The following is a 15,785-nucleotide window of genomic DNA, read 5'->3' on the forward strand; positions in this document are numbered from 1 at the left end:
GAAGCCACTTCTGCCCGACGTTGCATATACGCAACAGGGATCCAACGTAGACACCTATGCGCTGGGTTGAAGGGGGGGTCTCCGCAGCGCCTCCAGACTCCCCCCTTGGCAAGCTACACCCCTCCCTCCCCCTCGCTGTGCTTTATGATCTGCTGGAGTATTTGAGGGTTGCAACCTGCATGGTTCTATTTTGCAAGCACCTTCATGGAAAAAAATGTGGCTGGGGGAAGCCGCAGCCCCTTTGCCTGCTCCTGGCGCAGCTGGTCTAGCAGGAATCCCCCCCCCCCATGGCATGATGCACCCAGCACTGAGAAGATGTGATTTCAGTGCACGGCAGTGCGCTGGTGGGAAGGGGCAGGAGCCAGGCGCCAGCCTCTTTCATCACCCCCTGGCCTGTCTGCAGTGGTTTCTGGGGGGGGGTCCATCTCAGCCTCACCTGCAGATGTTGCACCCTCGGGAGCCCCCCTTCCCTTTAGGTGACAACAGGTGAGGAAAGGGTGTGTCTGTGGCAGGGACTTGCTGTGGGTGGGGAGGCAGGTGAGGCAGAGCCTCTCCCCAGAGTCCCTTGGAAAGGGACAGACCAGGGACTTGTGGTTGGTGGGGAGGCAGGTGAGGCAGAGCCTCCCCACCTTTGTAAATCAAGCCCTCACAACCCCCAGGCTCCCCTGGTGGGGAGGCTCTGCTTCCCCTGCTTTCCCATCCACAGCATGTCTCTGGTCTGTGGAGACCTTCCTTTTCAAAGGACTATGGTGGGGAGGCTCTGCCTCACTTGCCTCCCCACCCGCCGCACATCCCTGGGGTCTGTGGAGCCCTTCTGGGTGGGGAGAGCTGACCTCCCTGGAGAGGTGACAACCAGGTCAGTAGACCAGGCGGCAGGTCTCTGCAGATGACCTGGAGATAATGGCACAGGAGCTGTTGCTGTGGCCTCACGGTGCAAGGATGAGCCACAAGGATGATCTTGTGAGGATTCTGCTGTTGCGTGGGGAACGGCCAGGTCTCCAGAAGACATCAGACTGGGCAGCTCTACAAGATCTTGCCGGCTGTTTATTGCAAACCCAGCCACAACCAGCAGGGAGGGAGTCCTCCCACCCAGCCACCCCCTGCTCTCCAGACAGAATGGCAAAGGGATCTGGGTGAAGTAGGGATTTGGGATATGGGGGGGGGGGCTGTGTGACACAGCCCTCTTTGCCCCTTAATTCCACAGCCTTTGTTCCAGCAGACAGAGAAGGGTGGGCGGCATGAAACAAGGGTCCTTCCTGAGAGCTAGAGAGAACGGGGCATCCATCCCTTTCCCCCTTAGAGAATAGGAAAACCCAGCCTTCGAGTGGAATGTAGTGAGGGCTAAGGGGTGTGTGCTGAGAATGTAGTGAGGGCTAAGGGGTGCTCAGAATCCTGTGGTGGTGACAGGACCCTGTCATAAGAACATAAGAACAGCCCCACTGGATCAGGCCATAGGCCCATCTAGTCCAGCTTCCTGTATCTCACAGCTGCCCACCAAATGCCCCAGGGAGCGCACCAGATAACAACAGACCTCATCCAGACCCTTGCATCTGGCATTCTGACATAGCCCATTTCTAAAATCAGGAGGTTGCGCATACACATCATGGCTTGTACCCCATAATGGATTTTTCCTCCAGAAACTTGTCCAATCCCCTTTTAAAGGCATCTAGGCCAGTTGCCATCACCACATCCTGTGGCAAGGAGTTCCACAGACCGACCACGCGCTGAGTAAAGAAATATTTTCTTTTGTCTGTCCTAACCCGCCCAACACTCAATTTTAGTGGATGTCCCCTGGTTCTGGTGTTATGTGAGAGTGTAAAGAGCATCTCCCTTTCCACTCTGTCCATTCCCTGCATAATTTTGTATGTCTCAATCATGCAGGGAAGGAGAGCCATGAGGGATTCTGAGCCGAGCTGCGCTCCTGTCTGGATCAGGAATGCAGGAGCAGAGCCTAGAGCCAGAGAAGTCACATTGCCCAAGCCTTTCATGACAATGGCCAGGTTGCATTTGGCTGTAATTACTGTGGGAGCCCCTTCCAGAGTGGACAAGCACAATTTTCCACACCCTCCAGCTTCCTTCCCTTTTGCCTCTCACAAGTTCCTGGGGTTTTGTTTAAAAAACAAAATTTCTTTACTGAGCACATAGTTGGTCTGTGGAACTCCTTGCCACAGCATGCGATGCTGGTGTCTGGCCTAGAGGCCTTTAAAAGGGAATAGGACCGATTTAGAGAGGAAAACTCCGTCACAGTTTACAAGCCATGTTGGGTATGTCCAACCTCCTGGTTTTAGAAGTAGGCTTTCTCAGAATGCCAGGTGCAAGGGAGGGCACCAGGATGCAGGTCTCTTGTGGTCTTGTGTCCTTCCTGGGGCATCTGGTGAGATGCAGGAAGCTGGGCTAGCTGGGCTTCCAGTGGGGCTTCCCTTCTTTCTCTCTCTCCCCACCCAAACAAAAATTAATCTCTTCCTTGTAACTCTCGTCCGGTCACGTGGAATATATGGAGACCTCCCCAAAGTGGTTCATTCCAGGACTTGACATGGTTGAAAGTTGCAGTTTTGTTCTTTTTGGAACCTGCTTATCTTCTGTTTGCAGAACTGTCTCCTCTTCTGCGTTCCTATACAGGGAGGTGGTCTTGTGTGTGTGTGTGTTTGTATTTTGTGTAAGCAGGTAACAGAGGAAAGCGCACCTGTTTTTGTCTGTTTTTAAATATTTAATTAATTTTAAAATATTTATATCTAGCCTTTTGTGCTAAGCAAGGTCGCTAAGACCTTGGGTGTGGCCGAGCGGGTGAACTTCTCTGCCTTTGGAGATGAGGAGACCTGGCTGCAAGATCCCAGCAGAAACAGATACACATAAGAAGCAGAAAAACAATGAAAAGAAGAAAAAGGCAGCAGGAAGCTGCAGTAGCTCAACAGGAACAGCTTAGAGCAGTCCAATCCTATGCATGTCTACTCAGAAGTAAGTCCCATTAGTGTCAGTGAGGTTTACTCCCAGGAAAGTGTGGATAGGATTGGGCTGTCCCTCTGAAATAGAACTGGCTTTGCTTGCCACTGGGAAGTCTGTAGCAAAGAGGCAGAATGTACTTCTCCCAGGAGAGAGTTCTGGTGCCAGCGTGGAAAAGGTCCTGTCCCAGGCTCCTCAGCTGGTGGAGAAACCTGAAGCAGGTCTCTGAAGAGGCGCTTAAGGAGTAGAAGGGCCTGTGTGGGAGGCGGCAGCCCTGCCCATAGACTTGGGGGCATGTGGAGTTGGAGAGAGGCATGGAGTTGGAGAGATGTGGACAAGTCCCATCCATTCATATCCATAGGCTGGGAAGTGGCCCTGCTCTCCAAGTTGCTCACTTCCAGCCTCAGCTTCATCAGCAGACCAGCATGTCGGCAATGGTTGTCCAGGCACTTGACACCGGAGAGAACTCTGTTCTGAGCATACAAGCAGAAGGCTTCTTCTGCATCCCCTCCTGTCGCTCTGGCTGTAATTGATCGAGATGCTGGTAGAGATCGGAAGGACATGAAAATGCCAGCCAGCAACACATGGGGAGACGGTGCGCATGCCAGGAACTTGTGGTGGAGGCTCTGATCATTCAGGGTGAAGGCTGGGTGCATTTCTCCAAAGTGGGTGGTGCTTTGTGTTAACACCTTAAAATTGAGTGTTAAAATAGAGTGTTGGGAGAGTTACAACATATTTCTATAGAAAATATTTCATAAAATATTTCTTTACTCAGCGTGTGGTTGGTCTGTGGAACTCCTTGCTACAGGATGTGGTGACGGCGTCTGGCCTGGATGCCTTTAAAAGGGGATTGGACAAGTTTCTGGAGGAAAAATCCATTATAGTGTACAAGCCATGATGTGTATGTGCAACCTCCTGATTTTAGAAATGGGCTATGTCAGAATGCCAGATGCAAGGGAGGGCACCAGGATGAGGTCTCTTGTTATCTGGTGTGCTCCCTGGGGCATTTGGTGGGCCGCTGTGAGATACAGGAAGCTGGACTAGATGGGCCTATGGCCTGATCCAGTGGGGCTGTTTTTATGTTCACCTCTTCCTGGACATGCTACTGGGACAGGGTGTGTTTTGGCAGCTTCTGCATTAGCATCCCTTCATGCACCAGTTGAGGGAGATTCAGATGTGGGTCTCCCACCTCCAAACCCAGGAATCTCCCTTCGGCAACCTGTCCTGCTCCCCTTGAAAGGGCCCATCACCCAGCGGCCAGGCATATCCCTTTTTTGCATGCTGAAGGGTCTAGACTCCGTTTGTGGAATCCCAGTACAGAAAAGGCTCCATCCCCACGTGAGATTCTGGAGAGCTGCTGGAGACAGGCAGACCAACAGCCACGCTCTGTATAGTGTAGCTTCATATGGAATCCTAGAGTCGAAGGGAGCCTGCAAGATCATCTAGTCCAACCCCCTCCCAGTGCAGACAGTTCACAATGTGCTCAGGTAGATCAGCATGACACTGTGTGGTGCACAGGTTGGATGGTAACTCCAGGGCTAAGAAGACCTGGATTCAGATCCTCACACAGCCATGAAGTTCATGGTCAGTCACCTCCTCTCTATCTAACCTCCCCGTGCAAAGTTGTTGTAGGGAAGAAAAGGGGGGAAGAGCTGCGTGCACCACCCTGAGCAGCTTGGAGACAGGAGAGGTAGGAGATGAATGCTGGCGCTGAAGAAGTGAAGTTGCAGCCTTGAGGTGTGGAGCCCCCTGACTCGGTAGGCTTTTCGGTCCTCCGATCGTGTTTGAAGTCTGAATCATTCATTTCAGATTCCTGCCTGCGCTGCCTTCCACCCAAAGGTGTGCTTGCGATGTAGAAAAGAATTAACAGGACTTGCAGCCAGGAAGAATTGGCCGTGGGAGTCCTGAATGGTGGGCTCCTGGCCCAGAAGCTGAGCCTTAGAAATCATCCACAGAGAGAATCCATTTCTGGACTCCTGCCTGAATTCCACTTCTCTCTCTCCCCCCCCCCCCCATAATGGGAAAGGTCTGTGCAGCACTTCCCACCCTGGCTGGGCTTCTCTGCTGTTCTGTGAGCCTGGTGCAAAGGCAGATTAAACAAGGGAGGTGGGCGGTGCGGGGGATGGACGGACTCCGTGTTTCAAGGGCTGGGCGATATTTCAAATTCCTGGCATCGCCTCATTTCGGGAGCCTGGAGCAACGCGCCACCTGGGACTTCCCCATTTCCACATGTGCGCTTTGAACAACCAAGGGGTTGGGTGGGGGGGAACAGACACTTCCGGTCTGCAAACCAAGTGCCTTTGGTTTGCCAGGGTGCAAAGAGGCTGGGCTGGTTTAATCATTAAGCGTAGCTTGTAGATTACAGTCTCAGAGGGGCGGACAATGTGACCTGAGCTTAGATTAAAAAAAACAAAAAACCACACCAATTACAACCTGGTTGGTGGCCTTGTTAATTGAGCCTTTTCTGCCCAATGTTGCATATGTGCAACAGGGACCAAATGTGTACACCTGTGGGCTGGGCAAAAATGGGTTAAGGAGATAAGAGACTCGGTAGCTGATCAGTAATAGTAATGAATGCGTTTGGCATTTCTGTCTTCTACTGTCTCAGTCATCGTTACCACTTACTTGCAAGGGAGGCCTGTATCGTGATCTTGGGTGGAGGGCTGTAGCTGAGATGACCGTCCCCCCCACTTTCCCAGCTTCTCTGCATCTTAAGAACATAAGAACAGCCCCACTGGAGCAGGCCATAGGCCCATCTAGTCCAGCTTCCTGTATCTCACAGCGGCCCACCAAATGCCCCAGGGAGCACACCAGATAACAAGAGACCTCATCCTGGTGCCCTCCCTTGCATCTGGCATTCTGACGTAGCCCATTTCTAAAATCAGGAGGTTGCGCATACACATCGTGGCTAGTAACCCGTAATGGATTTTTCCTCCAGAAACCTGTCCAATCCCCTTTTAAAGGCGTCTAGGCTAGATGCCAGCACCACATCCTGTGGCAAGGAGTTCCACAGACCGACCACACGCTGAGTAAAGAAATATTTTCTTTTGTCTGTCCTAACCCACCCAACACTCAATTTTAGTGGATGTCCTCTGGTTCTGGTGTTATGTGAGAGTGTAAAGAGCATCTCTCTATCCACTCTGTCCATCCCCTGCATAATTTTGTATGTCTCAATCATGTCCCCCCTCAGGCGTCTCTTTTCTAGGCTGAAGAGGCCCAAACGCCGTAGCCTTTCCTCATAAGGAAGGTGCCCCAGCCCCGTAATCATCTTAGTTGCTCTCTTTTGCACCTTTTCCATTTCCACTATGTCTTTTGCTTATAGTTTTAGTGCCTGAAAGTCCAAACCCCCCAACCTTGTGAAGAAATGGCTTCCTGCCAATGTCTGACTTGGCCTCTTCTGCACGTGTGCCCTAAAGGGGTTTCTCTTTAGCTTGCAAACCACTGCGGTTTAAAGACCTTGGCTGGGATTCCGAAGCCCTGGCTTCAGGTTCTGCATCTGCTGGAGATTCTTTGCTTTTGGGGGGAGAGGGGGCTTGGTTCTGGAAAACAGCAATGCTTGTCATAGCATCCTGCCTTGCAGGGTTGGTGTTGGAGGGAGTTGGAAGCCAGTGAGAGCCTGGCCTGCGCCCTGGAGTTGGGTATGGAATGGATCTGGCTTGTACCTGTTCCTTAGTCTGAAACTCTGACCACTGTGCCACAATGGATGTATGGTGTAGGCTTGGCTTTGGTGAAAAGGCTTTTTCCCTATAAAAGCTGAGAAATCCAAGAGGGTGTGTGTGTGTGTGTGTGAGAGAGAGAGAGAGAGAGAGAGAGAGAGAGAGAGAGAGAGAGAGAGAGAGCGCGTGCGAGCACAAGCGCTCATGCAATGCAAATTCTGGCCTGGTGGATTTCAGCCACCCCTCCAGAAAGGGCAAGGTGAGGGTGGGGAACAGCTAAGACAGAAGCCTTGGGGGAGAGGATAGCTATGTAAAACAGGAGGCAGGAATGTTAAACAGCTTTGGGGTGGGGAAGGAGGGTGTGACTGTGGTATGATCACAACTTGACTGGGCCCCTCCCGAGCGCTCCCTCCCTCTCCCAGCCAGGGACCCTTCGGGTGCTGGGGGTAAGAACCTGGGAAGCTGGAACCTGGGAAGCTGCCGCTTCGTGCTGAGCTGGGCTGCCTCTCCCAGCAGGATCTGCTCTGCCAGCAGTTCTCCTGGGGTGAAACTGGGCAGCTACTCTGAGGCCTTTCCCACCACCTGCTACCTTTTCAGCTGGAGTTGGCTGGTGGTGGGACCTCCAGGACGCAGGGCAGATGCCCTGCTACAGACCTCTGGCTGCAGAGCAGCCTGGAGCTTGTTTTTCTTTTGTTAGCCACCCTGTAAACCTGGCTGACAGGAGGCATAAAAATCCATCGAATGAAACTCTAGTGAAGCGCAGCAGTGATGGTGCGAGAGGGACCAATAAGTGTGTCCCTGGTGACCTCCCCTTTTGGAACTGGTTCTTTGGGACAGGGCCATCATTTTCCCATCTATGGTGCTTTCTCCCAACAAGCGGCCTGCTCCTCTTGGACTTTCCCACCCCTTTCTTTTTTTATCCCATCCAGATGCTATTTTTCCCCCTATTCTGGCATAATTCTCTGCTGTCCCTCCCCTCCCCCATCCTCTTCCGTTGAGCGGAGCCAGTCCAATTCCCCCCAGGCTGGAGCGTCCCGCTTCGTTTGCGGGTGTCCCATCTCCAGGCTGCCGTGCGCAGATTGGCGCTCTCCCCCTCTGGACACTTTTACTGCTCTAGGACCCTGGACACAGCTCCGGGGGTGAGCGAACGGCGCACCGTCATGCTTGGCTGGCTTGTGAGGTTTGTGTCCTGATTCTTCCCAGGCAGGCTAAATATGGTTAGCTAGAACTGGGCACCCTTCAACCTGCCTCTGTGTGACTCAGGCTGCAGGCGTCTCTCATGACCCACTGTCCGTGCATCCTCTTCGCAGCACTCTGGAGAGAGTGGTGTACATGGAAGCTGGAAAGCATCTGGGACGGGACCAGGGTGGAAAGCTGGGATCCCGTGACCACGGCTCTCCTTATCTTGCCAGTTTTTGCAGGACGAAATTGCTGCTCTCTGATAGTGAGCTGCTCACCCAGGAGTATGCTCTGTCCAAGATCCCCTGTGGGTGACGGACAAACGGACGGATAACATTGACGGTTATTTGCATACTCAGTGGTAGGGGGCCACAGAGGTTTTGGAGCAGGGGGGTTAAAAGATTCCCAGCAAGGTTAAAAAACAAACAAACAAAACTACTTGGATGTAGTCAAGCAGTGCAACTTCGAGGACGTTTAAAAACACACCGTTCTTAAAGTATTACCTTCCATCATAACAAGAGAACTAGCTCGCCACTTTGGTCAAGAGACCCCCAAAGCCAATCTAGTCCAGCCTCCTGCTGTGGCCAACCCTGGAAAACCGACCAACAGCGCTTGAGAATAAACAGTGCTCCTTCCTGCCGTCTCTTCCCAGCAGCTGGTGTTCAGTGGCACACAGCTTTGGAACATGGCACACGCCCCGTTCAGCTCCGGTGAGGAGTGGCCATTGATTGGACTTCCCCTCCAAGCCAGCTAAGCTAGTGGCCCTCACCACATCCTGCAGCAATGAATGGAGCCTCACGTGAAGAAGCCTTTCTTTGTCTGACCTGGCCTGTGACCTCACTGGTGACAGAAGAGGGAGAAGAACGCCTCTCTTCCTCGTTTGAAGAGCCTGCACAATCCCTCCCCCTTAGTCACCTTTTTTTGTCTAAGCCCAAAAGCCCCCAAATGCTCCGTCCTGGATTGTTCCTAAGAAACAGCAGTGCTGGAAGGAGAGATTGTGTTTTGCTTTTAGGGGGCTTTGAAAATGTCCAACCAAGAGGCCCCACAAAAATGACAGTTTGCTGCTTGTGTTAAAGGACACACAACCCTGCAACATTCAGCCTCCTGGTTCTTGTAGCCAGAAAGCGTCTTTCACCTACCTGGGTTCACCTGCCAAAGAAATTCTCCGTCACGAAAGGCCTGCCATTGACGGCTGTCAGGATCCGAGACTTGTCACCTGGGGAGGGCTGAGCTCCAAACACCAAACAGATGGGGCCTGACTGGGCAGGGAGTGAGGCCAAAAAGCGGGAAAGCTTGCAGCCTCCAGATTGTTCCTATTCCAAACCTGGCACAGAGTCCTCCTCCAGAGACCCTCCCCAGCCTGAGCTCTTACAAGGGGTTGCGTCTGCTCTCTGCATTTCCATCAGGACCTCCTTCATTCTCTCTCTGCAGCTGCTTCCAAAAAAAAGAAGAACGGCTGCTTTTCTCCCCGTACTGGTTACTATCGATATACCACTCTTAATTTTGCACTTTGATAGCAACTGTTGCCCTGCACATGCCTGATCTTAGGTGATCTTGGAAGCTAAGCAGGGTCAGGCCTGGTTAGTACCTGGATGGGAGACCACCTGGGAATAAAGGGTGCTGTAGGCTTATACCATAGTCTTTCGAGACTGAAGGTTGCCAACCACCATTATTACTTTGATTGTGCCTACCCTGTGGGGCAGGTTTGCTGCTGTTCCCATTGTACAGTTAGGGAAAACTGAGGCAGGATTCCCCAAAATTTGGTGGCAGGATAAAACAGAGTCCTTGTATGTAGATGTTTTGGCTGAGGCCTGCAAATGATTCCACTCCTTCTGTCCTTGATGAAGTCTGTTGTTTTTCTCTCCTATCATAATGTTGCATTATTGGTTTAGTTGCATTTGACAGATTCCCTTGAAGAACCCAAAAGCAGGAGGCTGCCCATCTCTGATCCTCCTGCTCGTATTTCTCTGCTGTGTTGTTCTCTTTCCATATTGGCTTCATCCAATTATCTAAGAGCTGATGAGTATTAAGGACTCCCTTTCGGGGAATTTAGAAGTCTGGCTGCCCAACCTGGTGGAAGAAGATATCTGAGTGGCATATTGTGGAGTTAGCAATGGATATGGGTTCAGTTAAGGCCTGGGGGGGGGGGGGGGGGTGGAGAGAGAACTGACCATTGCTGGGTCACATTGCCTGTGACTGAGCAGGGCATTGGGACTGAAACTCCTACTGCAGTGCCCAAAGGCTATGGCTGGATGGCAGCATGAAGAAGGTCCTAGTTTTAGTCCCAACCAGGATGGTGTTTTGGTTCTTGAGTCAGATGTAGACCTGGAAGACTCGGGTTCAAGTCCCTGCTCAGCCCTGAAGCTTCTGGGGTAACTTTGGGCCACTCGCTCTGTCTCAGCCTCACAGGGTGGGTGTGAGGGTAGGGTATCCTTACAGGATAAAAGCGAGGGAAGGAACTGTGTATGTCACCCTGAACTCCTTGTAGGAAGGATGGCATAAAAATGTGAAAAATAAAATAATAAATAAATCTTCCCCTCCCCTGTTGGGCGTATGCCCTGGGCTCTGGCAGCAGTTGCCGTTCCCTTGGAAGTCCCTGGAAAACCACTGCTTTTAAACAGAAAAGCTACCCCCTTCTTCAAAATATTACTATCCCTGACACATGTCCCTTATTTCTGTAGTTCCTGGGGCTGGACCAGATGACCTCTTAAACCCCTTCCAGATGACCTCTTAAACCACCTTCTAACGTGGTACAATTCTAGCGTGCGCAATGGACGTGCCGCTTCTTTTGGACTCTGTGGCCCCAAAATGTCCATCCGGGACTGGGCAGGACCTTCACTGTGCTTGGGTCTTGTCACGATGGAGGTCGTCCCCGGTGCCCCTGTCCTCTCTCCACCCATCCCACCGAGGCACCGCTGGGTGGGCGTTTGGAAACGGGAGCGCTTTCCAGGGAGAATGGGGTCTCTGTTTCCAGCCGGCTTTTGCTGTGTCCTCTGCCCCAACATGGAAAGTTCCCCTGGGCTCCTTGCGGGCGGTTGTGCCTTGAATAAAGCCATTGTGTCGGTGGGCTCCCCCTGCCTTCCCAAAAAGAGGGAGGGGGTGGGTGGACAGATGGGCTGCCTCCTCCACTGCGGGCTAAAGACCTACCCTGCTAGCCTGAGGGCCGGGTTACTACCCCTGAAGGGTCATGTTTCTTCAGGACAATTTGGAGACCTGTATGCACCTTCCCCTTTTGCTGTCTGCTCCACCAGGTGCTCATGTGGGCCAACCCCCTCACCTTTACCTGCTAGCACTTCTCCCCCCCCTTGTTCCTGTGCCTCCCCCTTTCCCCGCGAGTCTTGGCAATAACCGCTCTGATGTGCCCGCCATGAGTCGTGTGCCAACCTTGGGGACAGCCAGCTAACAAAAGACACGTTTTTCTGACTTGTGCCGAGTGGTGCGTGCCGCCCATTCCTGGGACATGAGCTCATGGCGCAGGCAGGAAGTCATCTGTGCTGGGGGGCAGGGGGGCACATGGTGATCTCAGTTTCTGACATCAGCCCTGGCTTGGTTGTCCCAGTCCAGTGGGCAGGCAGGTGAATGAGCCTGCAATCATCTCACCCGGAGCGGAGAATCTGCCGCTAGTGATGATCTCTGCAAAGCTGACATAATCCTGAACATACCAATCTTAATTCGGCCCATGCAAGAGATGGCTGGTTCCTGGCTTGGACCTCTTAAGGAAGTGCATCCGTCTGCGACCAGAGATGCCAAAACTTTGCGGCTTGTGTGTGTCTCCCTTTGCAAGGCAAGAGATCATCAGCTGAGGTCTTATCGTTTAGTTAGCTGGAACAGGGTCTGGCAAAATGAAGGAGGGGGATCTGCAGCACCTTCCCTTTGAGGAGGCACTGAATATCTGCACCTTTTCTGTGTAGAAAAAAAGATGGCGAAGGTGGTAGGGACACTTTTGGGGTTTCTAATATGATTCATGAGAGGGAAAAAGTGGGTAGAAATTTTTCTGCCTTTCTCCTTACACCAGAACTGTTTGTCAGGGTCCCCTTCTCTTAGTCCATTTGCCAAGGAGCAGCCCCGGGAGAGGCATTTGTTGCCCTCAGGCCCTGCTGGCGAGTTCCTAGGTTGGCCACTGGGAATAGGATGCCAGGCTAGATGGAGCCTTGTGGCTTGACCCCTCTTTTCCCAACCCATGTTCCATTGTTCTTAGAGACTGGGCAGTGCAGATGGGAACAAAGGGTCAAGGGGCAATAGGGTTCCTAACTAGTGTGATTAGGGAGGCTGGAAACCATGTAGAGCACAGGTGTCCGTCCTTGCAGACCCCACCAGGAGCTGCTTCTCAGTTTTTAGGTGACCACACCAGTACCACTAAAATTGAGTGTTGGGGAGAGTTAGAATAGACATAAGAAAATATTTATTTACCCAGCATGTGATTAATCTGTGGAACTCCTTGCCACAGAATGTGGTGATGACGTCTGACCTAGGTGCCTTTAAAAGGGGATTGGAACAGATTCCTGGAAGAAAATTCCAGTACAGGTTACAAGCCATGATGGGGTATGTGCAGTCTTCTGGTTCTGGAAGTAGGCGACCTCAGAATATCCTGGGGGTGGCACCAGGATACAAGGTCTCTTGTTTTGTGTACTTCCTGAGATATCTACTGGGCCAGTGTGAGATGAGGAATCTGGACTAGATGGGTCTTTGGCCGGATCCAGAGGAGCTCTTCTTACTGTTCACAAAGTCTTAGAAAGCTTAAGTTCCTGGAAGTCTTGGGGAGCGACCAGATATAGCGATGCAGATTCCCCGACCTTGTTTACAGGAATAGCTTAGCCGGGAGGGAGCTTATAGCAACCCTGAAGCTAAATGTGGAGAATATTGATTACGCCTCACAATAAAAGAGTGCGCAAGGCAGCTCAGAGAGAAAGAGGTTCATAAATTCCCTCCACAGTGAGGAGCTGAGCTTGCGGAAGAGTGTTGGGGGCTCATCTCCTCTGTTTCCGCTCCATTAAGCCTGCCTGGTAACAGGCTGGTGCTCTGGCTTCATTTGTGGGTTGGTAATAGCTTCCTGCCTCCTCTTCCCTGCTTGATTGGGATGGGGGTGGGGGTGGGGGGTCGCTCAGCTCTCCGAGTCTGTAACCTTCCTTGGAGAATGTACGAGAGCCACCATAATGCAACGCTGGTCTTATTCAGGTCCCCCTGTGGCCGAGAGGTCTACAGCAGGTGATTCAAGCTCATTTCATCTAGTGAGCTGAATGGTGCTCATGGTGCCTGTTTAGGGTTGGCAGTGACATCATTGAGCAGGAAGCGATTAAGCAGGTGATGACCAGAAATCAGCAGAAGTGGCATTGCTGAAAGGGCAGTGCTGGGACACGGAGGCCACGCCTGGCCTGCAGGCCTTACAGTTGACACCCCTGGTCTGCAGCACCACCTTGGGCTGGTCTTGATCTTCTTGTCCAGCCTACTGACAAGGGCCGTTGGGAAGATGCAACAGCTGCGTAAACCCAGGTCCTCGGAGAAAGAGCTGGGTGAAATTCTTGTCACTTACTTCCGTGGAATGAACGCGGGAGAGGGTGCTTGGGACCGACCCTGTGTAAAAACCAGCATGGCCAAGATCCTGACTCTCCAACCACTGCCCTCCCCCATTCATTCTGCATGCGTGAGATCGTGAACACTTTCGGGATGGGGGAGTGTTCGCTTATTCATGTTTGCCAAGTAAACTGCTTTGCGCAGGTCTCTTTTTGCTGCAAAGAGGTGTCTAAATATAGGTGGTGATGATAATACGACCTCCGTAAGGCCCGTGGACACAAGCACAGCTGCCTCTAGTTTGTTCCAGCAGGGCTTGTGCAGGAGATGTCCAGGTGCAGTGGCATAGCTGGGCGGGGGCAAAGCACTAAGTTTTGCAGGGATTCTCACCACAGCATGCAAGCAGCCCCTCCCCTTTGGAGCCAGGTGTGTGCCTCTGTTTTGCTCCGAAGGGGAAGGGCCACTTGCACGCTGCAGTGTGCCGATCTCGTCTGATCTTGGAAGCTAAGCAGGGTCAGGCCTGGTTAGAACTTGGATGGGAGACCGCCTGGGAATACCGGGTGCTGTAGGCTTATACCATAGTCTTTCGAGACTCAAGGCTGCCAACCATCTCCCTATACTGAACACTATCTCCCGATCTTGTCTGATCACGGAAGCTAAGCAGGGTCAGGCCTGGTTGGTACTTGGATGGGAGACTGCCTGGAATACCGGGTGCTGTAGGCTTATACCATAGTCTTTCGAGACTGAAGGGTTGCCAACCAGTGGCTCCCTGCAAAACAGCGCTCTGCACCCCCTCTAGCTATGCCACTGCCCGGGTGGATTGCATCCTGGGCCAGAAGCGGGTTCGCCAGGAGGTCCTCTGGGGCTGCAGACTGTGCGGAGTGGCCTTTCTCAGCCTGGCGGGTGACCCCGGCTGAGGCCCTCACTCAGCGCACAGAACAGAGGGAGTCTTTGCTCAGTTCTCTGCCAACAGCTCCAGCCCCTGCACTGTGAGGCCTGCTTGCCTGTTTGCTCAGCCGCTCTGTTTGCACACCAGAACGTGGGGGCCGGCTTTTCCTGCTGCTGCCTCCACTTCATGCACACCACTTGCCTGATCCCAGGCGCAAAAGCTGCTCATGGCTTTGGAGTGAGGCCATTCTCTTCCTGAGTTGGCTCCTGCTAGGAGCGACTTCAGGTCAAGCCACCTGGAGTGAGTTTGGGGTGAAGGTTTCCTTGGGATTTCCGTACAGAGAGGGCAGGCTTTCATCCTGGGACTGTGGTTGTCCTGTGGGGATGTGGAGGTCTTCTGCTTACCCTTTTGGCCGGACTCTTCTGCTTGCCCACGTCCAGCCTTGGAAGGAAAAGGGACTTCTTTTTGGACCACGGTCCCTCTAGGTCTGTGCCCTATTGCCTGGGGTGGATGGGACCCTCCTCCTGCAGTTCAGGTTACCTTGTTGATGTCATGTTTTTACCCTCCCCTCTCCTGTCTCAGCTCCCCTGGGCCCAATCCTAACGGAACAGCACTGTATCGATTCAACCCATTACTTCTCCTCTGGAGTCCAGCCAGAAGCTCCATTACCCGTGCAGAGCCGGGAACAGGCCCAGCCGCCAGGCCACCTGCAAGCTTCTGTTCAGTCCTCTGTGACTCCTTTTGAGATGTTTGGGGTGGGGGGGGGGTGTGTGGGCAAGGAGGGTGGGAAGAATACCTGAATTGTCAGCTCAGCTCTGGCTCCCTCCCCCTCTCTCTTCTGATATCTGGTTTCATGCAGATCACTTAAGCAAACTCTCCGTTTTCTCTCTGCCCTTGCAGTGCTCAGGCAAGAGACCTCCAAGGGCTTGTAGGACACGGCGTAGGCTTGTTTTGCAGCTTGAATTCACGCCGGGCTGCCCATGTTGGGTCTTCAGTCCCTCTCTGACAGTTACAGGGAGGCTCTCTGACGGACTGCGTAATTAATCTGCGGAACTCCTTGCCACAGGATGTGGTGATGACACCTGGCCTAGATGTCTTTGAAAGGGGATTAGACAATTTTATGGAAGAAAAGTCCATCAAACGTTACAAGCCGTGATGGGTATATACAGCCTCCTGGTTCTACAAGTAGGTTGTCTCTAGGTGCAAGTAGTACAGAAGTCCAGCTTCCCTCGTGTGCCCATTTGGGTGTCTCTCTGCCGCAGGGTCCCAGCTTGGATGGCTGCTGGGTGGTGCCACCTTTCGAGGCAGGGGGGCGACAAATGAGTTTGAGTTACTCTTTGATGGTTTCTAAATGAAAGGCCGAGTACTGTGCCCGGGTGAGAAGGGAGCACACTTTCCCCGCCCGTCGCCTCGTCCCCATTTTCCATGCATAGTCCCATCTAGTTGGTGAGTGTTTTTGCGACTTAAACAACGGAGAGCGGACATGGCTGTGAAGGGGCCGTGCTGTGAATTTAGGCTGGTGCGTTGCTGGTGTGGTGGAGCCTGCTGGAGGCTTTTCCCTGCTCTTGGCCAGATTTACTGCTGGTCACCGTACCTCTGGGCGTGGTGAATGC

At 52.7% G+C, this 15,785-nt stretch overlaps 1 protein-coding gene across 1 annotated transcript in view; it reads left to right on the forward strand.

Annotated features, from left to right (window-relative positions):
* MCAM (melanoma cell adhesion molecule) overlaps positions 1 to 15,785 on the forward strand; it is a 43,004-nt gene that overhangs the window by 539 nt on the left and 26,680 nt on the right. The window lies entirely within an intron of this gene.

This window comes from Tiliqua scincoides, chromosome 11 (genome assembly GCF_035046505.1).
Source record: "Tiliqua scincoides isolate rTilSci1 chromosome 11, rTilSci1.hap2, whole genome shotgun sequence".
NCBI classification, from domain to species: domain Eukaryota; kingdom Metazoa; phylum Chordata; class Lepidosauria; order Squamata; family Scincidae; genus Tiliqua; species Tiliqua scincoides.